General features: G+C 35.3%; 1 non-coding gene across 1 annotated transcript; it reads right to left on the reverse strand.

Annotated features, from left to right (window-relative positions):
• Positions 1-21843: 21843 nt before the first annotated feature.
• Positions 21844-21950, reverse strand: LOC150012994 (U6 spliceosomal RNA). Its single transcript, XR_016510854.1, has one exon. It is a non-coding gene; the product is annotated as a U6 spliceosomal RNA (small nuclear RNA).
• Positions 21951-23742: the final 1792 nt, after the last annotated feature.

Below are 23742 nucleotides of genomic sequence, written 5' to 3' on the forward strand. Positions count from 1 at the left end.
AAAATCCCAAACTCGTTCTATGAAGCCAGTATTACCCTAATCCCAAAACCAGTCAAGACACAACGAAGAAAGAAAATTACAGGCCAATATCACTGATGAACATAGATGCTAAAATCCTCAATAAAATATTGGCAAACAGGATCCAGCAATACATCAAAAAGATCATACACCACGATCAAGTGGGATTCATCCCAGGGATGCAAGGATGGTTTGATATTCGCAAATCAATAAATATAATACACCACCTAAACAAAATGAATGACAAAAATCACATGATCATATCAATAGATGTGGAAAAAGCATTTGATAAAGTACAACACCCATTTATGGTGAAAACGCTCAGCAAAATGGGAATAGAGGGAGCATACCTTAACATAATTAAGGCTATATATGAGAAGCATGAAGCCAACACCATACGCAATGGACAAAAACTGAAAGCATTCCCCCTGAATTCAGGAACTAGACAAGGTTGTCCACTCTCTCCACTCCCATTCAACATAGTGTTGGAAGTCCTAGCCACAGCAATCAGACAAGAAAAGAAATAAAAGGCATCCAAATTGGGAAGGAATAAGTAAAACTATCGTTATATGCAGATGACATGATAGTATGCCTAGAAAACCTTATAAACTGCACTAAAAGACTACTCAATATAATAAGTGAATTTGGCAAAATAGCACGGTACAAAATAAATATACAGAAATCTAAGGCATTTCTGTACATCAACAATAAAATATCAGAGACAGAGATAAAAAAGAAAATACCATTTACTATAGCAACAAGAAAAATAAAGTACCTAGGAATAAACTTAACCAAAGAGATAAAAGACCTGTACTCTGAAAATTATGTAACATTGAAGAAAGAAATTAAGGAAGATACAAATAAATGGAAGCAAATACCATGTTCATGAATGGGAAGAATCAACATCATCAAAATGGCCATACTACCCAAAGCAATTTACAGATTCAATGCAATTCCTATTAAAATACCAATGACATATTTTACAGACCTAGAACAAATACTCCAAAAATTCATATGGAACCAAAAAAGACCCCGAATAGCCAAAGCAATCTTTAGACAGAACAACAAAGCAGAAGGAATCACAACACCAGATATCAAACAATACTAAAAAGCCAATATGACCAAAGCAGTCTGGTACTGGCATAAGAACAGACATATAGATCAGTGGAACAGAATAGAGAGTCCAGAAATAAACCCGGGCCTCTATGGTCAACTAATATTTGATAAAGGAGGAAGGAACATAAAGTGGAGTGAGAAGAGCGTCTTTAACAAATGGTGCTGGGAAAACTGGACAGGGACTTGTAAAAAAAATGAAACTGGACCACCAAATTACATCACACACGAGAATAAACTCAAGATGGATCAAAGACTTAAATGTAAGTCATGACACCATAAAATTCCTAGAGGAAAACATAGGCATGAAAATTTCAGATATCTCATATAACAATATCTTCATGGATACATCTCCTAAAGCAAGAGAAACAAAGGAAAAAATAAACAAATAGGACTACATCAAACCAAAGAGTTTCTGCTCAGCAAAAGAAAACATCAGCAAGATGAAAAGAAAACCAACTATATGGGAAAACATATTTGCCAATGACATCACAGACAGGGGACTGATCTCTAAAATATATAAAGAGCTTATATGACTCAACATCAAGAAAACAAACAACCCCATTAAAAAATGGGCAAAGGACCTGACAAAACACTTCTCTGAAGAGGACATACGGAAGGTCCATAGACACATGAAAAAATGCTCAACATCATTAGCCATCAGGGAGATGCAAATAAAAACCACAATGTGATACCATGTTACATCTGTCAGAATGGCCATCATCAACAAATCAACAAACAAGTGTAGGCGAGGATGTGAAGAAACGGGAACCCTAGTGCACTGTTTGTGGGAATGCAGATTGGTGCAGCCACTATGGAAAACAGTATGGAATTACCTCAAAAAACTAAAAATGAAACTGCCTTTTGAACCTAGCAGATTCCATTGCTAGGACTGTACCCGAAAAATCCTAAAACACTAATTCAAAAGAACTTATGCACCCCTATGTTCATAGCAGCCCTGTTTACAATAGCCAAGTGCTGGAAACAGCCTAAGTGCCCATCTGTAGATGAGTGGATCAAAAAACTGTGGTACATTTACATAGTGGAATACTATGCAGCAGAGAGAAAGAAGGAACTCCTATAATTTGCAACAACATGGATGGAACTAGAGAGAATTATGCTTAGTGAAACAAGCCAGGCAAAGAAAGAAAAATACCATATGATATCACCTAATGCAGGAAACTAAAGAACAACACAAAGAAATGAACTAAATAGAACAAGGAGAAGAATAGTAGTCAATAGGGGGGAGGGAGGAGGGAGAGAAGGGGGATAAGTAAGGGAAAGGTTTAGTCAAAGAACGTGTATAAATAACTCATGGACGTGGACAATTGGGAAAAATATGACTGTGGGAGAAGGGGTGGACTGGGTAGGGGAGAGAAATGTGGGAAAAATGGGACAACTGTAATTAAGAATCCAAAAAATAAAAAATAAAATAAAATGAAAACAAAAAACAAAAAATACTTCTTAGCATGTTCCCAAATAAAAAAAAGAAAAAAGAAAAACTAGTTAAATATTTTTATTAGAGTTACATAAACACTTACAAGTGGACTACATGTATAAATTAAGAGCCCTGCAGAATATAAATTAAATTCCCATTGGAAAGCAGAGATTTCTGGACAGAACAATATATTAGTGGGGACATTAGACTTTATGACGTTCGCCAAGGAACAGAGTTAATTTATTTACCCAATTCTAGTCAACAGGGATGCTAGACTAGGTCCAGACATTTTTCTTCACCCATAAAGGGAGTGAGTAGATCTAGAGAAAGGTTATGATTATATTCTAAGTTTGTCTCCATAATGTTATACAATGTCTGATGATAAAATAATAATAAAGCAAGTTAGAAAAGAAAACGGTAACCAACAAGAAAGTAAAAGAGAAACAATGGAAATAAAATAGCCAGATATCAAGATAATGGTTTTATGGGATCACACATATAAATATGCATAATTACTATGCTAAATAATTTAATAGTTTTTCAGGAGTACAGTAAGCTATAAACAATAATCAGAAAATAGTAACTTTAGCAAATTAGACTGATTAAAACAGAATTAATAAACTTTAAGATAGGGAAAAAACACTCATACTGAAGGACAAAGATGTTAGAAGTAAAAATGAAGATCATGTGAGACATATAGGTCTCAAAAGTGCTAAGTGTATGAGTTTAGTAACCTTTCATTTCAAATCAAAGGAAGCGGAGACCTGGATAATTGTATCTGCTTTATGGCCTCAGAGTTTTCATAAGGTGCATTGTTCAAGTTTCTAGATAGGAAACTTGGAAGCTAATGGGCTCTTACACTAATCTTTACATCCATAGCTATAAGTAAAAAAGATGAAAATTATGTTTTAATTTTTTTCTTTCCTTCTTATTTCTGAATTGTTGCAACACTTAAGTAGGTGAAATATTTTTAAAGGAAACTGCAGAGGATGACAAAGATAGTGGAAAGATTAGCAGATATCACCAGTAGAATCACAGCTTGGGCTAGAAGTCGGGAATGAAGAAGACTAACCCTTGGGTCTTATTTTCTTAACCAAGAGTGTGTGAACACCTAGGTATATAGGAATATATATTTATGAACTTGAATGGGAGAATTTCATATTTTAATTAAAAAAATAACACACATTTTAATCCTTATTATATTTTTCCTTTTCCATTTAGTCCCCTTATACCATGCCCCCCAGAAATCACTGTTATCCATGTCCATGAATCCTTTTTCCTTTTTGCTCAGTCCCTCAACCCCTTACTCCTCCACCAGCTGTCATCCTGCTGCCTATTTATGAATCTCTCCCCATTTTCCTTGTTAATTCGGTTTGTTCATTAGATTCAACATATGAGTAAAATTATATGGTACTTTTCTTTCTTTGACTGGTTTATTTCACTTAGCATAATGTTCTCCAGATCTATCCATACTGTTGCAAGGGGTAAATTTTTCTTCTTTTTTATGGCCAAGTAGTATTCCATTTTATAAATGTCCCCTAGTTGTTTTGTCCACTCATCTATTGATGAACACTTGGGTTGCTTCCATATCTTGGCAATTGTAAATAATGCTGCAATGAACATAGGGGTGCTTATGTTCTTTTGAATTAGTGTTTAGGTTTCTTTAGATATATCCCCAGAAGTGAGATTGCTGGGTCAAAAGGCAGATCCATTTTTAATTTTTTGAGGTATCCGCATACTACTTTCTGCTAAGTTCTAATTGAGATGTGGTGTTGAAAAATTATGGCAATTTTTAGACACAGAGCTAGATATTAATATATCTTTGGTTAATAAACATATTATTATATTACAGTTTCAAATATTTTAAAGCCTCTATGTCAAATTATGATTGTTCACATGAAGAGAATTGAAAAACACTCTACTAGTGGAATTACTGTATTAAAGATGGAAAGGGAGACAGGATCTATTTGCATAACTAATGTGTCTGACATATCCACAACTAATGTTTTTCTTATCTCCTAATATAGATTACTTTTTTAGATTAACTTGGGAGAAATCCGTCGTCGGCAGCCGTCCGTCTCGAGAGACGATGGTGTAGCTTCTCAAGAGTCTATCTGCACCGCCGAGAATGGCTGTGCAGTCCGACTCGGGAGTGACACAGTATCTGTCTCCTCCCGTGTTGAATCGACATCTTGCGATGACGCTGGAGTGTCCTCTCCAGTAAAGCTGAAGCTACAGAGCCTGGGCAGGGTGCTATGGAGGGTCTGCTGTTGCCCACGCAGCAGACACCCCCTCTCTTCGCAGCTGAAGGGTCCAAGGGAAAGACGGAGTCAATACAGCTTGGCTTCAGGTGCGCCGCAGGAGTTGCTGGTGTTGACTACAACGTCAAACCGCCTTAGGGACTCCGGCTCCGGATTTTCTGTCGGGGTTTACTCCCTTAGCCTTTCCCCTGAAGAGGTATGCCGCAAGGTAGCGGAGGTTTTTTGGAGTCAGAGTTTTCCTTCTCTGATGTGCCCTGACTGGAAGATCGAACCAGCGACACTTAGCTCACAGGCCGACGCTCAATCCACTGAGCCAAACCAGCCAGGGTCTTGGGAGAAATATGTTAGTATATATATATACATATATACACATACACACACACACGCACACACACACACACACACACACACACACACACACACACACACACATTCCAGAAAGTCCCCAAAGGGCATCTAAACAAAACTATCGAGATATAAGGAATGATTTCACACTTTTGGTAGAAGTTGAGGGACTTTAAGAAAGTAGGCACAATAAGATAAAATCTAGCTTCATCTGGAAAGCAAATATGCACAAATTGTAAATGTATACTTTTTTAGCCCTGGCTGGTTTGGCTCAGTGGATTGAGCGTCGGCCTGCGAGCTAAGTGTCGCTGGTTCGATCTTCCAGTCAGGGCACATCAGAGAAGGAAAACTCTGACTCCAAAAAACCTCCGCTGCCTTGTGGCATACCTCTTCAGGGGAAAGGCTAAGGGAGTAAACCCCGACAGAAAATCCGGAGCCGGAGTCCCTAAGGCGGTTTGACGTTGCAGTCAACACCGGCAACTCCTGCGGCGCACCTGAAGCCAAGCTGTATTGACTCCGTCTTTCCCTTGGACCCTTCAGCTGCGAAGAGAGGGGGTGTCTGCTGCATGGGCAACAGCAGACCCTCCATATCACCCTGCCCAGGCTCTGTAGCTTCAGCTTCACTGGAGAGGACACTCCAGCGTCATCGCAAGATGTCGATTCAACATGGGAGGAGACAGATACCGTGTCATTCCCGAGTCGGACTGCACAGCCATTCTCGGCGGTGCAGATAGACTCTTAAGAAGCTACACCATCGTCCCTCGAGACGGACGGCTGCCGACGACGACTTTTTTAGCCACATTTCTTAATATGAAGAATTGTCCACTTAGGGGAAAGTGAAGCTTGTGAAATTGTTTAAGCCTCAGATTCTTTAGGAGAAAATCTAATTAAGGGAACTAGATAATTATTACTTTGAAGAATAAGAGTTTCCAAGACACACATACACACACACACACACACACACACACACACACACAAAGCCCATATCTCTTGGTTCTGGAAATTTTCCAAATTTAAGGCAGAGGAAAATTCAAAATGAGAGTTCGTAGTACTTGAGTATTGATATTTGTTCTTGATTTAGCATAGGTATGTAAGCTTTCCTAAAAAGGAATGTTTGGGAGGTTGAGAATTTATAGGCAGCAAGCAAGAAAATACAGTTTCTAGAAGCAAAGTGTTGACTGGATTTCTAAAGGCCGATTTTAAAAGTTTAAATGTGTAAAGGAGTGATCAAATAAGTGTAATCATGAATGTTGTCAACTGAGTAACAAGACAAGCAATTGACAGAGGTCAGATAACACTCGTGATTTATGTGCACATGTTAAGGCTTCTTGGAAGCCACAATAAATTTTGGAGAAATATGTAACTATAGATTCTTGATTCGAGATACTTAGATTATGGATAAACTCTCACAGGAGCTGCCAGGAGGTCTCCCACAATATTGTAAACACTGTCTTATATTTTCAACACAGTAACAAATGCAGATAGATCACTGTAACTTCCCAAGAACACAGGTATATCCTCTTTGTAGCCATCAGTGCTCCAGCCAGATTTTTATAAAGCTAAATTAAACTTGAAATCTTACAGTAGAGCCTAAGTAAGATTTCAATCTTAGTGACCTCTAACTCAGTCATAAATCTAGAGATATTGGCAAAATAGGAACTTGGGCAAAGATCCAGAGAGTCTTAGGTATCATTTGGGGTCATAATTACTGAAGCAGACCTGTGAGTATCCCATAGCATTCTCAGAGGGTGGCAGATAGTTAACACAGGCAACTCTCTCCCGGTATTGCCAAGAAGCACCAAACATATTTCACAAATTTCAAAACGACATTAACATTATCGTGAATTTTAGAGTAGCTACGTGTAGTTAATGTCCGTATTCGAGGCGAGAATAAAAGAAAAAAATTAAACAGAAGTGTTTTCTGGCATAAAAGATTATATGGATGACAGATGCATGTTTGTCAATTATCAGTAGAATAATAATATCTGAACTCCCTTTTATAGGAAATTCAAGAGATGTGGAAAACGTCGACAGGTCAAGTAATTGGGTCACTGCCCATGCAAGTAGTTATAAAGACTCAGTGATTATATCTAGAGTGGAGGAGTCTGCTGCAAAGTTTTGACATGATACAGTGACATAATCCAGCTTTATGTAAAACTTGTTTGAGACAATCACCATGACTGTGAGCATGAGAGTTAGCGGTTATGGAATATGTTAAAAAGAGGCAGTAGCTGCAGCAGATTCAACCATTGCAGTCATTGGGTAGAAAACACAGCAGCTATGTAGGAAATGCTTTCCCTGTGGAGGTCAATCATGCATGGTTAAGATACAGAACACTAGGTGAGCATACGTTTACATAAAGCTTCTGTTGTCATTACGTGTGCTAATACTCTGCTGATCAAGCCATATAACAATATATGGACTATAAACGGTCACAGTGTGAGGAGCAGCCAGAACTAACTAATCATTACGTCTGCTGTTCCAAGTATAAGCAAGAGTCTAGTCAAGAGCAATAATCTTGGAAGGTGGCAGTGGAAAATGACAAAAACGTCTTGGAGAACAATTTTAAAATATATAAAAATGATGCAAAGCTCATGTCTTACAATCTACCTGTGTACATGCCCTACAAAATATATATCACAGTGTTATTGTAGGCAGTCAGAATGCTATGGAATCTCCCTCACTGGCCAAGATGGTGGCAGACGAGGTTCCTATACTGACCTGTACCCAAAAGCCAGAAATATGAGTTAATAGTGTCTGAGCAAGCCAAAAGATGAAAAGATTACTGAATAGGAAAACAAAACCCTCCCCTCCCTATTCCTATAAGAGCCTCAGGCTTGAGCATGATGACAGAGGTGGTCTTTGGGAGTCCCTGGTTGTGCGGCACCTGAATAAAACCTCTGTCTTTTTGCATTGGCGCCTGCCTCATGAGTTTGGCTTTTGTGGTGGCAGGCAGCGGATCCTCCGTTTTGTTTGGTTACAATTGTGGTTATCACTCAAAAAAATAAAGAAATCTAAAAAGGAGAGGGACTACAAGATGTTTCACTTATAGCTTTACTTCTAGTTAGGGTGGGAACAGAATAGGTTCTGAAACAAGGCAAAGATGTTAATATTTTATAACTGGATATTGGTTACATGAGTATATAATATTATATCTATGCATAGTAATAATGAGTATATTATTTTAATCTGTGTGCTTTAGTAAATACTTATGTTATGTTATAATTAACATATGGTAACAAAAACTTTCTATACTGTAAAGATGTCTTTTAAGAGAACCTATAAAACAATATTTTTATTGTTGAATTATTTGTACATATTTTGGTAGAATGGAAATCCCAAAGTAAACTTTAGCTCCCTTCTTTCATATTCATAATGGCTACAATTAATATAATATACAAGTTTAAGAAACAATCATAGAGTAAATTAAGAAAATAAATAAAACTTAGTAAATTTTTCCCAGCCACACAGTAATTGTGAGAGCCAAGGTTATAGACAGGGAACCTAAAGTTCATGATCTTAACTTAAATGGCATTCTATTTTTGTTATTGAGTGTGTGGGTAGATAGATCTTTTTCACAAATTTTTAATGAAATTACAGAAGGCTCATTATTTAATCATTTTATTAAATCTTTATAGAAGTTTTTAATGGTTCTATGATACATCAGCAAAAGAGAAATCAAATTGATATATTGAAGAGGATTTTGAATGTAGGAAATTAGTTAGCTTTGTATTAGAAAACTAAAAAAGTAAATGCCAAGGTAAGAATAAAAATTCATGAAATAGGCCTGCTGGCTAGGATAATAAAGGGAATAATTTGGGTTTTCAAAATATAAAAGATTGTACAGATCCTGTAGAAGTGGGATTTATAAACAGATATATATCTGGAAATTGGTTTCTATAAAGAGAAAACAGGCTTAGAAAAATGAAATCACAAATACTTCATAATGTTGTCATTACTCTCACCTAATAGAAAAATACAGGATGTAAACCAGGACACAAGTCATGTGTTTTAAACCTAATTTATATGCTTTTTTCCCCTCCATCATCATTGCAACATAGTAAACTCCTAGTTGATGTCCAGATTTCAATCAGGGTTCAAATACTGGTCTCATAAGGTCAAATAAACATCAGGTCTATTGTTATTAAGATTTTTTAAATGGAACTTTAAACATAAGGTTTTTATGATATTAGCATTGAAGGAATATTTCATGGGATGCCTTGCTACTGGTTGAGTCTCAGATAACATTTTCTTCACTCAATCTCAGTAAATGCTGTGCAATAATAAGTTGTAAACACTGGAAAGATATGCCATCTACACTATTCCACAATTTTTGCCCTTTTGCTTTATCCACAATATGGCATAAAAATTACCAATGATAATTTAGGGACAGCTCTGTGTAGAAGATAAAATTTGATAAACTAAGATATCTGTCCTAGTTCACTTATTTTGAGGCAGAAGAAGACTATTTATTTTCATCTTGTCTTGACTTATTTTTCTTTTTTATTAGAAGTGGTTGTTGACTTCCCTTTAGAGTTTTTAAGACAGGAGAATTTTTTCATGACCCAAAAGACAAACTTAAATCCATAGATTTGTCTCTCATTTGTTTTTTTCTTTCTTTGTGCTGTCAACTCTTTTGGTTATGTTAAAAATATGATATTCTGAGACTTCTGGCCAAGATGGAGGTGTAGACAGACATGCTGTGTCTCCCTCTACAACTAAGAAGGAATACAAATACCTCAAAACTAGAAACGACAAGAAGTTCCAGAAAATCAAAGTGCATGGAAGTCCAGCAAACAAAGATATAAAGAAGAAATACTCATCCAGACAGGTAGAAGGGGAAGAGCCCGGGCAGAAAGGACTCAGCATGATGGTGGCAGCAGTGGCAACAGCAGCAGGCTGGCAGAAATTGCAGTTACACATTTTAAAAAGTCAGGAGGGACACCTGGGAAGCGTTCCCAGCTCCTCACCAGAGCAGCTCACTGTCCCAGCTCCAGGGAAAATCAAGCCTCATTGCTTTTGACTGTGCAAACCAGTGGGGGTTGAGACAGAGGCAGAAACTGCCAGTCTCTCAGCAGAGCCCATTTGTTTAAAGGGCCCCATGGTCCTAGAACACCCACAGACCCACCCACTCTGGGAACGATGCCAGGGCAGCAGCTCAGGGGTGCCAGCCCAGTGCAGAAGTGGGAGAAGTGCCTGGAAAAGGGGCGAGTGCTGGGAAGGTGGCATTGTTTCTTCTTGGACCCCTACCTCACATACAGTGCCACAACGTGGTGAAACAGGTCGCCCGTTACTGACAAATACCTAAGGCTCATCCCCTTATAACGTAGTACAAGCAACAGCTCTCCCTGGGACATGGAAACAAACAAACACAGGAGACTTCTGGCCAAGATGGAGGCCTAGACTGACGCGCTCCATCTCCCTCCACAACTAAGAAGGAATACAACTACCAAAAAACCAGCAATAACCAGAAGTTCCAGAAAATAAATGGAAGTCCAACGTATGAAGTTATAAAGAAGTGGTGCTCATCTGGACAGGTAGGAGGGGTGAAGCTGGGGAAGAGAGTTCAAGCTGTGCTGTCCTCAGCAGCAGCAGTAACAGAGGCAGGACAGCAATAAGCACAGACACCCATATTTAGGGGGAGGTAAGAAGCACCTGGGGAGCACCCCTGGCTGCAGACCAGACCCATCAGCTTGCAATTCCAAAGCCAAGGAAGGCAGACCCCCATTGCCTTGGACTGTGAGGCCCGGTGGGGGTGGGGATGGAGGAGGAGGCTCCCTGTCTCTAAGCGGAGATTGAACAGCAGGAATCCATCTTGGAACCCTGCCCCTGCAGAAAACATCTGGTTGTGACAAGTGCACAGAACTCCGCCCCCTGTAATGTAGGAGGTGTGACAGCCCTGCCCAGGAAGCAAAGGTAAACACAAAATTGTTCAGGATGACACAGACCATGACAGAGATCTTGGTGACACAGCTGACCAGACAGCAAATTTCTAATCTAATGAAGCAGCAGATAGGAAATCTTTCTGAGGCACAGTTCAGAGCTTTGCTTATAAAAGTGCTTACAGAGCTAACAGCAGATCTTAAACAAGATGGGGAAAGAATGAAGGCTAGTCCTGCTGAAATGAACAAAAACACATACGAAACTAGTGGTGATGGCAAGAAAACCATAGATCAAATAAACAAATTGAATCATAGGGAAGGAACAGTCAACCAGTGCAGAAAGAGGAAATGAGAAGTGAAGAAAATGAGGAGAGGCTCAGAAACTTATCGGACAGCTATAAGCGGGTTAACATCTGAATCATAGGGTTGCCAGAAGGTGAAGAAGAAGAACTAGAAATTGAAAAATTATGTGAAAAAATAATGAAGCAGAACTTCCATAACTTGGGGAGGGAAATAGACTTACAAGTCCAGGAAGCACAGAGAGTTCCAAAACAACAGGACCCAGGGAGAACCACACCAAGACATATTATAATCAAAATATCAAAAATTAAGGATAAAGAGAGAATCTTAAAAGCAGCAAGACAGAAGAAGAGAATTACATACAAAGGGGTCCCAATAAGACTATCAGCTGATTTCTCAAAAGAAACTCTGCAGGCAAGAAGGGACTGGCAAGAGATATTCAAAGGAATGAAAAGCAAAACCTACAACCATGATTACTCTATTCAGCGAAGCTGTCATTCAGAATAGAAGGGCAGAGAAAGTGCTTCCAGGACAAAGTAAAACTGAAGGAGTTCATCAGATCCAAACCACTGTTATATGAGATGTTAAAGGGACTTGTTTAGGAGAAAGAGGATCAAAACTACGAACATTAAAATGAAAACTGTATCACAACAATCAACAACAGAAGCTAGGGAACTGAAACAAAGGCAAACTAAGTAGGCAATGAGAGTGGGAAAAGAATTATAGGTATGGGGAACATTATGGGGGGAGGTCAGCAGGGAGGGGTAAGGGGGAAAGGGAGGGAGATGGTACAGGAATTAAGAAGCATAGTAGGAGGGAGTGGAGTAGACAGAAAGATGCTGAGAAGAACTATATGCACAACCAATGGGCATAGACTAAGGAGGGTGGACAACTGGAGGGAGGGATGATGTCACTGGGTGGAGGGGAACAAAGGAAAAAGAAATTGGGACAACTGTACCAGCATAATCAATAAAGCATATTTTAAAAATGATAGTCCACCAAATAAATAGTTCTAAAATTGATATGTAATGGCATATAATGTTATAGTAGTTTCATATATACATTGTGATTCAAATATGTTCATATTATGAAATGATCACCATAATAAGCTTAGTTAACATCTATCATCCATCAAATAGATTTTAATCAAATTATAAAGATACCTCAATTTACTTCCTAATTTTCAGAGAAAAATCCTATTCATGAAGGTTACATATGCAAGTTACAGAAAAATGTAATAAAGAAGCCCAGAGTTGATGTCACATTTGATTACTTTTAGAAATAACTGCTTCTAATCAAAGGGCTATGTTTTACCTTGAGCGCTTTCCTGCTGTTTTCTCTTTCAACTTATTGGACATCTCATTTAATGATTAACACATTGTCAGACTATAAAGGCAAAATATAGGAGACATTTCTTTTAACTTTAAGTAGAACTATACCTGAATACTTAAATTTTAATTTGTATCATACAGTTGGAGAGCAATTTAACTGGAAGTATGGGAGAAATAAAACTTGGTTAATTTTGAGTGACTTTTGTAAGTGAAATTTTGAACATAAAATACAAAGACATAACAAAGAACAGTTAAAATTAGTGAAAGTTAATATTTTGTCTCGTTTTCTTCAGATAATTTTTGGAAGTTTTAGTTTGTTTTACAACTGTTTTCTCTTATGCCACTTTAAAGCACCTCCTATTATAATTTGTCATATAATCTTCAGGAGATATTGTACCCATACTTACTATAGAATATTGTTTTCCCAAATGCTGTAGAACTCTATTACATATTTTTAACTTAGCTTTTTAATACAGCATTATATTTTGTAGTTCTATAAAAGAATATATATTTAGATTCAATAAGTATCACAACTATACATAGCCCATCATGTATGTATTCCACATATATTTATCTATCCTCTTATATTTAATCGTTTGTTGTTTCTAATCATTAACTATTAAACATCCTCTTCTATGCCTTATTTTGATCATCTGTAAACAGTTCTCTAGGATAAAGATTTGTATATGGCAATTTATGGATCTTGAAGTATAAATAATTTTCAACCTTATAAGAGCAGAACTGTAACCAAAATGACATGCTACAATGTATCTTGGAGACAAGGAAAGTTTTGATTTGTTACAGTTTCAACAAAATAGTCATGTTTTTTCAGGAGTATTTCATTGTTTTACTAAATTTGCTGTTTGTCAATGTGTTAATTTATTGACCCATTTTCCTATTTATGAATTATTTGTTTATATATTTGCAGCTTTTTACCCCATAGAACTTATCTTTTAATCCTCACTGGAGGTTATGTTTATGATTTTTAGAGAGGAAAGAAAAGAGAGAGAGAAAAAGAGAGAAACATCAATGTGACAGAGAAGCATTGATAGGTTTCCCTGTATGTGTCCCAGATGGGGATCAAAATTGCCGCTAAGTATGTGTCCTGACCAGGGATTGAACTTGAAACCTTGTGGTGTATGAGATGATGATCCAACGAACTGAGGCACTGACCAGGGATAGAGTTGTTTTGTCACTTTATTTACTGCTATGTTCTTTTATGATTGTTGCTCTTTGTGCCTTAGTTTACATTCCTTAACCTAACCATTGAGGATGTGTTTATTGAAAATTAACATTTTATTTTTGCATTTGATCTAAAATTTTCAGAAATTTGTTTTGCAAATTGTGTCACATATGAGTCTAATAATATTTTTCCCATTTAGTTAGAATTTTTTCCTCAGTTTATTTATTTTTAAAGATCCATTTTCTTCATTTATTTCTGTTTTATTTTTTCCCATTCAAATAAATGACCCAGTCGTATGTATTTATTTAAAGCTTTTTTGTTTTATTAATCTATTTATAAATTTTCAAATGTAATCTTTCCAACAGAAGCTTAATGAATCTTGCATTGAAGTAAAACAAGCCTTCATTTTGATTCTTCATGCAAAACATTGTTTTTGTCCTCATCCTGATTTCTTTCCCATGCCTTTGAAAAACATTTTGACAATTTTCATAATTTTGTGTGGAACATTCTTGTAGGTGCTTTGAACACTTAGTAATCCATTTTATAGCCACTGAATCCCTGTGTTTGAAATGTTACCCTGGGTCTTTCTACCACATCCAGATAGGTGAACTGTAAGCTGTGAATAAAAGCCTCTGTCCCTGCTCTAGCCATTGACTATCCTACTGGTTTCAGGGGTTGAGAGCTGTGGTCAATGTGCCAATCACCACCTTATGTCTGTTGTACAACCCATATTGTAAATGCCAATTTTAACAGGTTGACATCTGCACTTGATTTGGTCTGTTGGTTTTGTCCCTTTGAGCTTTTTTCTTCGACACTCTGACTTTGATTCTTCCAGCTGTCACCAACACAGCTAGTTTGCAGAAATATGTGTTTCCAAAGTTAAAACAGTTTTATCAAGCTCTGCCACAGCCAAAACTGTAGGATACTGTACAACTGATGTTGTTGAATTTCAACAAGAATTTTACCAACTGTACAAGTAACTTGGAGTAAGTAATTCTTCTCTTTCTTCTTCACTTTCTTAATCTAGAATATGCAGACAAAAATCCCCATTGATTCCAACATCAGCTGCGGTGGGACAAAGTCAATTGAGCAAATGTATATATATGAAAACCTTGGTCCATAACAGGCACTTGATAAATGCCAGTTACAATTAAGAATACCAATAGACTCACTGAGGAGCATTAGTGTGCATGAAATTTATTTATTTATTCAGAAATAGCTAAATAGTTAAACTCTACTTCTTGGTGGTCTACACCACTTGGCAGTGATATCCAGAAGACCCTAATTGTTTTGGTGCAAATGGACAGTTCCAGGTCCATAATTTATGCATGACATATTCTCCCTACGAAGTAAGGTATAATGGTGGAATGCTTCATTCATGTTTCTTTTTGTTTGTTTGTTTTGCATGTTAAAGTATATTGTAGTGCCACTGGTTCAATGTGTCAAGGAACCTCAAGAGTATTGCTAGTATTGATACTTTGCTAGAAGAACTCAGAGAACTTGGAAAAGGAAAGCTGCTATTCTCATAACTGTGGTTGATTACAGAAGAGAAATGCAGAATAAAATCAACAAAGGAAAAGGTTTTATAGGGTGGCTTCCATGAGAAACCATGCAGGGGATTCCAGGTGTTCTTCCAGTGGACAGTGCTTCCTTGTCTCAGTAATCATGAGTCAACATTTAGACAGTGTTTGCAAGAAGGGGCGCTCACTCAAGACATTGTGTCCAGAATTTTGTTGGAGGTCAGTCATTTAGTCATGCAATATTCACAGGACTTACTGTAGCTAGTCTTCAGTCTCACAAAGCCTCAGAGGTTAAATTGATACAGTCTACACTAAAGTTTCTGGCATAAATATTAGATAATCACTCTAAACAACATTACTTAGCCTAAACTATCTAATGTGGCCTAAGGTCTCAGGTATAAAAAGACACTCTTATCTGACCAGACCTTTTTCCAAGGGTTCAGAGTAAATCTCATAGGACCTGATCAAAGGCTAGTTATTTCTTGGGAATATGCATGGTTTGCGCACCTCAAAACTGATGAGTTAAACTTCACCTACATAGTCAACTTCATTCTTCTGAGAAAATGGAACTTGAGCTGATTAACTTAACCTCTCACTTAAACTCAAAGCTGCCTTGCCTCTGTCCCTCTGCCACACTCCACCCTATAAGAGAAATAGCACCTTATCCCCATGAAGTGAAACTCATCAGAATCAAATCCAAGCTAGATCACATGCCATTCCAGCCCATTCATAGAAATCTTCTAAGGAGTTCTTTGCCTCAGCATCCCCAGTGTTTAATTAGAAAATTTCACTTACGCTTTTAAAAAATATCTCATTTCAAAGAATAAACCTGTCTCATATTTTCTTTACTATATGTTGTATTGACTTCGGTACTTTTTGTTTACTCTGAAAAAATAAATCTAGTCATCATTTTCTACTAGTATTACGTAGTTGCTAACCTCTTTAAAATTACAAGTATGCAGCTGTAAATATCCCACTATTCTGTTCTCGATGCAACATGTTAAACTTCCATAGAGAAATCTACAGTTGAGTAGAGTTTGAATTGCATTTCAAACTTTTGGCATTCAAATTTTGAGATAATATGTGTTCTAGACCAGATTCTAGATTGCAACATTAGTAATTTCTAAGTACAATGATGAAAAATCAGAATAAATTATATATTGTAATGCTAAAACCTAAAGAATAAATATAATAGTAAAAGAAGAAATACCACATTATGACACTGAGTTCACTTCATTGCAAATATGTACTGTTGAATAGAAGTGTTTTCAAATTAGCTTCTTGTAAAACAAATATTTTTGGCGTATAATCCCATATTTTCCAATAACTGCTCTTAAGAAATCTTTCATCGACATAGAATTTCAAGGTTTCCATGTAACAAAATCATTTTTAGAACAAAAGGACATTTTAAATCACAAAACTGTAATATTATTTGACAATCAATATTTATGTTATCATCTTCCTTTATCAAAAGGAAAACAAATTAAGTAACTTTATTTCTAGGGGACATATATCATGCAGAGTTCTACAGGGAAACTGAATCAATAAAATGAGTATATATATTAAATATTTTATATTATATAGGTTTTATATGTTTATATGACTGTTATGAATATATTAATTTGTTTGAAGAAATTGGCTCATGTATTTGTAGCGTACGGCATGTCTCAAATCTGTAGAGGAGCACATCAGGCTGGAACCCAGGAGCTGATTCTTCAATATTGAGGAAGAACTTTTCTGGGGAACCTCAGTTCTTACCCTATAAGGCTTTCAAAAGGTGGATAAGGCCTAAGCTCATTGTGAAGGGTCATCTTTACTTAAAGTCCTGTTTGTAGATGTTAACCACAGCTACAAAATACCTTCAGAGAAATACCTAGATAAAAGTTTGACACCTAGACAAGCTTACACAAAAACTAACAATCATGGGGTAGAAAAGAAATTTCAAGAATAGAATACAAAAATTATAAAATGTACATCATATCTGAAGGTACTAACAACTAGAGGCTGCCAGCTATCAGCACTCCTTACAGCTTAATAAAAGTCTGTCCATAGCTAATTCAGGAATTTTTCTTTGTTTATATACACTTTTGTGTACCCTTTGAGTACTCTAAAATTGCATGCATTTTTTTCTAAACCAGATATTAAAAACCCACAGAAATAAACAAAATAATCACACATCTTAAAATGGAAGGAGTATCATTGATTAAAGACCAATATGAACATCGCAGGCTTATAAAAATTGCATCAAGAAACCTAAAGGGAGAGAGGCTTGTGGAGAATCCTAACAACAACAAATGCTGGTAAAATTCCCTTCAGAGCAAGAAGAAAAACAAAAGAGCTAATTGTTGTTTATGGAGTTTTATAACAGATCATTTTGACAATTTGTTATTTGTCAAAGAAAACAACCAAAAATGTTTAAAATAATAGAATAAACATCATTTTGAAGAAATAAAAGTTCAAAATTCTTGAGAGATCCTATGATAGTTCAACTGTTTTAAATAATTTCTGTCTTCTGTATCCAGGTGGTCAGCAAAGTGCAGAGGAATTCACTGAAGTATCAATGACAACTTTAAGGAGTAACTGACAGCATTAGTGATACTTGAGGAAGATCGAAATTAATACTGCATCGATACTTTTTAGACAGTACAGAAAATGTGTTTTATATACCAATGTTGTACAAAAGAAATATAGAGGGCTGATTTGTAATACTAAATTCTCACATTGTTATGAAAAAAATATAAGGAATCTCCTGAATTAATATTAACTTATCTTTTATTTAATTTACTATAACCAAAATAAAACCATTTCCAGACACAGTCAATAAAAATTAATAGTTGATACTTTACATTTTTATAACTCTAAATTTTTGAAACCTAACATTTTACACTTACAGCACAATACAATTTATACACAAAATTTTCATTGGCTGTTCAAAAACTGATATTAAAACTAAATAATTTTTTTAATATATCTGCATTTTAAATTCTAAATTTTAATATTACATATGTTCAAGATAATACAATTTACTATCCTTTTTGTCAACAAATTATTATTAACATCAAAATTCAATGAAGTGTTCAATAAATTAAAAAACAAGTTTAAATTTTGTTTCAGTTTTTGTAGCCAATTTATTGTCCACTTAAGTTACAGGGTAGTTTTTTGTTTTTGTTTCTGTTTTTTTCTCTTCAGTTTTATATTTAGCTCATTCAAAAGCAGGATGATACACATAAAGCAATGGTAAATTACACTGCTATTTTTTCTTTTAGTTATTAAACATTTTTTTTGGTATACTTCTTTTCTTTTAGTGTGAACTTGAACAGAGGTTAATAATACAATAAATATTTGTAAAACTTTCCTACAACATAACTAATGAGTATGACAAAGAACATTAAATCATCCAATTTGTTGTCTCCTATTTTTTAAGCATTTCAATAAGCTGCCAATTGTCTATGGTGTTTGTACATATATTCTCAACCATAGTAACAGCAATGTCCATAATATTTTTTATAGAGACTGAGACAGAAATTTTTAAATCTTTATCATAGACATATAATTCATTAAAAGAAACATCAAGTTCCTCTCTTAAAACACTACTAAATTTAGACTTTTGACATGGAATCTTTGGAGAACTCTAAAGTGTAATAGAAAATAAATCATATTTAAATAAAATTATTCTTTAAAAATATATAAAGAATACCCACTGTTTGAATTTTTTAGGTTGTAGATGGGCAAAATTTTGTAAATTTGAAATCCTTTGAAGACAAAATTTACATGAGAAATTGAGACTCACATAACTCATTTTTGATGGTTATAAATATATTTTATTGTTACTCGTTTGGTGGCTTACTTGGACATATTTAACTTTTTAGAAAATTTCTGTCTTAGTTTTACCATTTTAGTTTTCATTAAATTATTTATAATTAAGGTAGTAATTTATTTTACCATTTTTAATAAAAATAATTTTTTGTCTGTGTGCAAGAACTAGAGTCATTTTATATCTATCTAAACTTATAAGTTAGGTCCTGTTGAAAAACATTAAATATTATAGACAGATGTTAAATTTTGTTTAAAAATGACTAAATTTATCAATTATTTTGTTTGTTTAAATTTATTACAAATTTTCCAGCAATGTTTCAATATTGTTTGCTTTATTAGTTTCTTAAGGTGAAAGTTTATGTTAATGATTTAATATAGATCTTTTAAAAATTTGTCTTTTACAGCTACAGTTTCCCTCTTCTTCCTACATTTACCTCAAAGAAGTGCTTTGGCTATAATTCATAACTTTCAGTACATTGTGTGTAAGTTTTCACTCATGTTAAAAGTATTTTCTATGTCCATTGGTTATTTCTTCTTTGATCCATTGTTTATTTAGAATACTTTGTTTTTCATATATCTTGAAATTTCCACATTTCCCTTAATTATTGGATTTTAGTTTCATTTTATTGTGGTTGGAGATCATACTCTGTATGATTTTTACCTTTTTATATCACTAATATATATACTGTGAACTAACATGTGGTCCATGCTGGAGAATGTGCCACATACACTTTAGAAAAATGTGTGTTCTGCTGTTTTTAGATATTCTATGTATAGGGTGGGGCAAAAGTAAGCTTACAGTTGTAACATAAATGAATAATACAATAATTAACTAATAATAGTACAAGAATAAACTCTGTGTTTCATGTACTCACAACTGTAAACCTACTTATGCCCCAGCCTATACATTGGTTGTATTTATTTAGATTGTAATGGTATTCAAGTCTTTTATTTCTTTGTTGATCTGTTTACCTATTCTATTCATGATTGAAATTAAGGTATTTAAGTTTCCAACTATCGTTGAATTGCATATTTTTATCTACAAGTTTATCAGCTTTTGTTTTATGTATTTTGAAGTTGTTTTTATTATAAAGAAAGTTTTCAGTCTTTTTATGCCATTTTCTCTGACATCACTTTGCTCAGTTTGTGATTAAAAAGATAGGGCATTAAAAATCATACTGGTAAAAGTAACTATATAGTGAAATCACAATTCTCTAATACTATAACATTATTGTATTCGTCACTCAGCTCTGGTATAAAGGTTAACAAAACCAAAGTATTAAAAATTAAGCATAGCTACAATATTTTGTTAATGGGTACACAATATAAATAGAGGTAAATTATAATAGCAAAACAAGATTATTAGGGGGTATTAAAGGGAAATTTTTTGCATACATATTTTCTTTTTTTTAATTTCTTATTTTTCTATTACAGTTGTTCTACTTTTTCCCCCATTGCTCCCCTCAAGCCCACCCACCCCTTCTCCCACAGTCAATCCCCACCCCATTGTCCGTGTCCATGTGTCATTTATACTAGTTTCTTGACTAGTCCCTTCCCCTACTTACCCCCCTTCTCTCTCTGCTCCCTACCCCCTGGTCTTTATTAGTCTGCTTTTTGTTTACATGTCTCTGGTTCTATTTAGCTTGTTTGTTTGGGTTGTTCATTAACTTCCTTTATTAGGTGATATCATATCATTTTTGTTTCTCATTGCCTGGCTTATTTTGCTAAGCACAATTCTCTCTATTTCCATTCATGTTGTCACAAATGGTAGGACTTCTTTCTTTCTTTCTTTCTTCTACTTAGTATCTTATTGTGTAAATGTACCACGGATTTTTGATCCACTCATCTACAGATGGACCTTTAGGCTGTTTTCAGCACTGGGCAATTGTAAATACTGCTGTAATGAACATAGGGGTGTATAGGTTCTTTTGAATTGGTGTTTCAGGATTCTTCAGATATAATCCTAGCAATGAAATTGCTGGATCGAAGGTAGTTCCATTTTTAGTTTTTTGGGGAAATTTCATACTGTTTCCAGAGTGGCCGCACCAGTCTGCATTTCCACCAACAGTGCACTAGGGTTCTTTTTCTCCACATCCATAGCAGCACTTGTTTGTTGATTTGTTGATGATGGCCATTCTGACTGGTGTGAAGTGGTATCTCATTGTGGTTTTTATTTGCATGTCTCTTATGGCTAGTGCTGTTGAGCCTTCTTTCATATGCCTATAGACCCTCTGTATGTCCTCTTTGGAAAAGTGTTCTGTCAGGTCCTTTGTCCATTTTTTAATTGGACTGTCTGTCTTCTTGGTGTTGAGATGTATAAGTTCTTTATATATTTTGGAGATCAATCTCTTTTTTGAGGTATCATTGGAAAATATGGTTTCCCTACAGCTGGCTCCCTTTTTATCTTGCTGATGTTTTCTTTTGCTGATCAGAAACTCTTTAGTTTTATGTAGTCCCATTTGTTTATTCTTTTCTTTATTTCTCTTGCTTTAGGAGATATACCAGTGAAAATATTGCTATGTGGGATATCTGAAAATTTTCTGTATATGTTTTCCTCTAGGACTTTTTTTTTGATGTTGTAAAATCAAAGTACTACTTTATTAAATGAGTTATTTTACACAATATGAACATCAATAAAAAATATGGAATGCTTCATGAATTTGCATGTCATCCTTGTGCAGGGGCCATGCTAATCTTCTCTGTATCGTTCCAATTTTAGTATATGTGCTGCTGAAGTGAGCACTCCTCTAGGACTTTTATGGTGTTATGGCTTACACTTAAGTCTGACCCATCTTGAATTTATTCTGGAGTTTGATGAAAGCTGGTGGTCTAGTTTCATTTTTTTGCATGTCTCTAATTCTCCCAGAACCATTTGTTGAAGAGACTATTTTCACTCCATTTTATGTTCCTTCCCCCTTTGTCACATATTAGTTGACCATATAGACCTGGGTTTATTTCTGGGCTCTCTATTCTGTTCCATTGATCTATATGTCTGTTCATATGCCAGTACCAGACTGTTTTGATTACAGTGGTCTTATAGTATAGTTTGATGTCAGGTATTGTGATTCCTCCTACTGCATTCTTCTTTCTCAAGATTGCTGTGGCTATTTGGTGTCTTTTTTTGGTTCCATATAAATTTTTGAAGTATTTGTTCTAGGTCTCTAAAATATGTCCTTGGTATTTTAATAGGGATTGCATTGAACCTATAAATTGCTTAGGGTAGTATGAACATTTTAATAATGTTGATTCTTCCCATCCATGAATATGGTATATGTTTCCATTTATTTGTTTCTCCTTAACTTCTTTCTTCAGTGTTATGTAGTTTTCTGAGTACAGGTCTTTTACCTCTTTGGTTAAGTTAATTCCTAGGTACTTTATTTTTGTTGTTGCTATAGTAAATGGGGTTTTTTTCTACTCTTTATCTCTGGTATTTTATTGTTGGTGTACAGAAATGCCTTTGATTTCTGAATATTGACTTTGTACCCTGCTATTTTGCTAAATTCACTTATTAGGTCGAGTAGTTTTATTCGTGGAGTCTATAGGGTTTTCTATGTACACTATCATGTCATTTGCAAATAATGACAGTTTTACTTCATCTTTAACAATTTGGATGCCTTTTATTTCTTTTTCTTGTCTGATTGCTGTGTCCAGAACTTCCAAGACTATGTTGAATAGGAGTGCAGAGAGTGGACATCCTTGTCTCGTTCTTGATCTCAGGGGGAATGTTTTCAGTTGTTGCCCATTGAGTATGATGTTGGTTTCAGGTTTCTCATACATGGCCTTTATTATGTTGAGGTGTCCTCCCTCTATTCCCATTTTGCTGAGTGTTTTTGTCATAAATGAGTGTTGTCCTTTATCAAGTCTTTTCAACATCTATTGATAGAATCATGTCATTTTTGTATTTCATTTTGTTTATGTGGTATATTATGTTTATTGATTTGCAAATATTAAACCATCCTTGCATCTCTGGGATAAATCCCACTTGATTATGGTGTATGATCTTTTTACTGTGTTACTGGATCCGGTTTGCTAATATTTTATTGAGGATTTTAGCATCTATGTTCATCAGTGATATTGGCCTGTAATTTTCTTTCTTTGTTGTGTAATGACCTGATTTTGGAATTAGGGTAATACTGGCTCATGGAAAGGTTTGGATTTTCTGGAATAGTTCGAAAAGGATCAGCATTAGTTCTTCCCTAAATGTTTTGTAAAATCTGCCTGAGATGTCATCTGGTCCAGGGCGTTTGTATGCTGGGAGTTTTTTGATTACTGCTTCAATTCCATTAGTTGTTATCAGTCTATTCAGGCTTTGTGCTTCTTTTTGATTCAGTTTTGGAAGACGATATGTTTCTAAAAATGTTTCCATTTCATCCAGGTTGTCAAATTTGTTGTTCCTAGTAATTTCTTACAACCGTGTAGTATTTCTGTGGTATCAGTTGTGATTTCTCCTCTCTCGTTTCTGATTTTGTTTATTTGGGTCCTTTCTCTTCTTTCTTGATGAGCCTGGTTAAAGGCTTGTTGATTTTGTTTATCTT

The sequence above is a fragment of the Furipterus horrens genome, unplaced genomic scaffold (genome assembly GCF_987537825.1).
Source record: "Furipterus horrens unplaced genomic scaffold, mFurHor1.1.pri manual_scaffold_4, whole genome shotgun sequence".
NCBI classification, from domain to species: Eukaryota; Metazoa; Chordata; class Mammalia; order Chiroptera; family Furipteridae; genus Furipterus; species Furipterus horrens.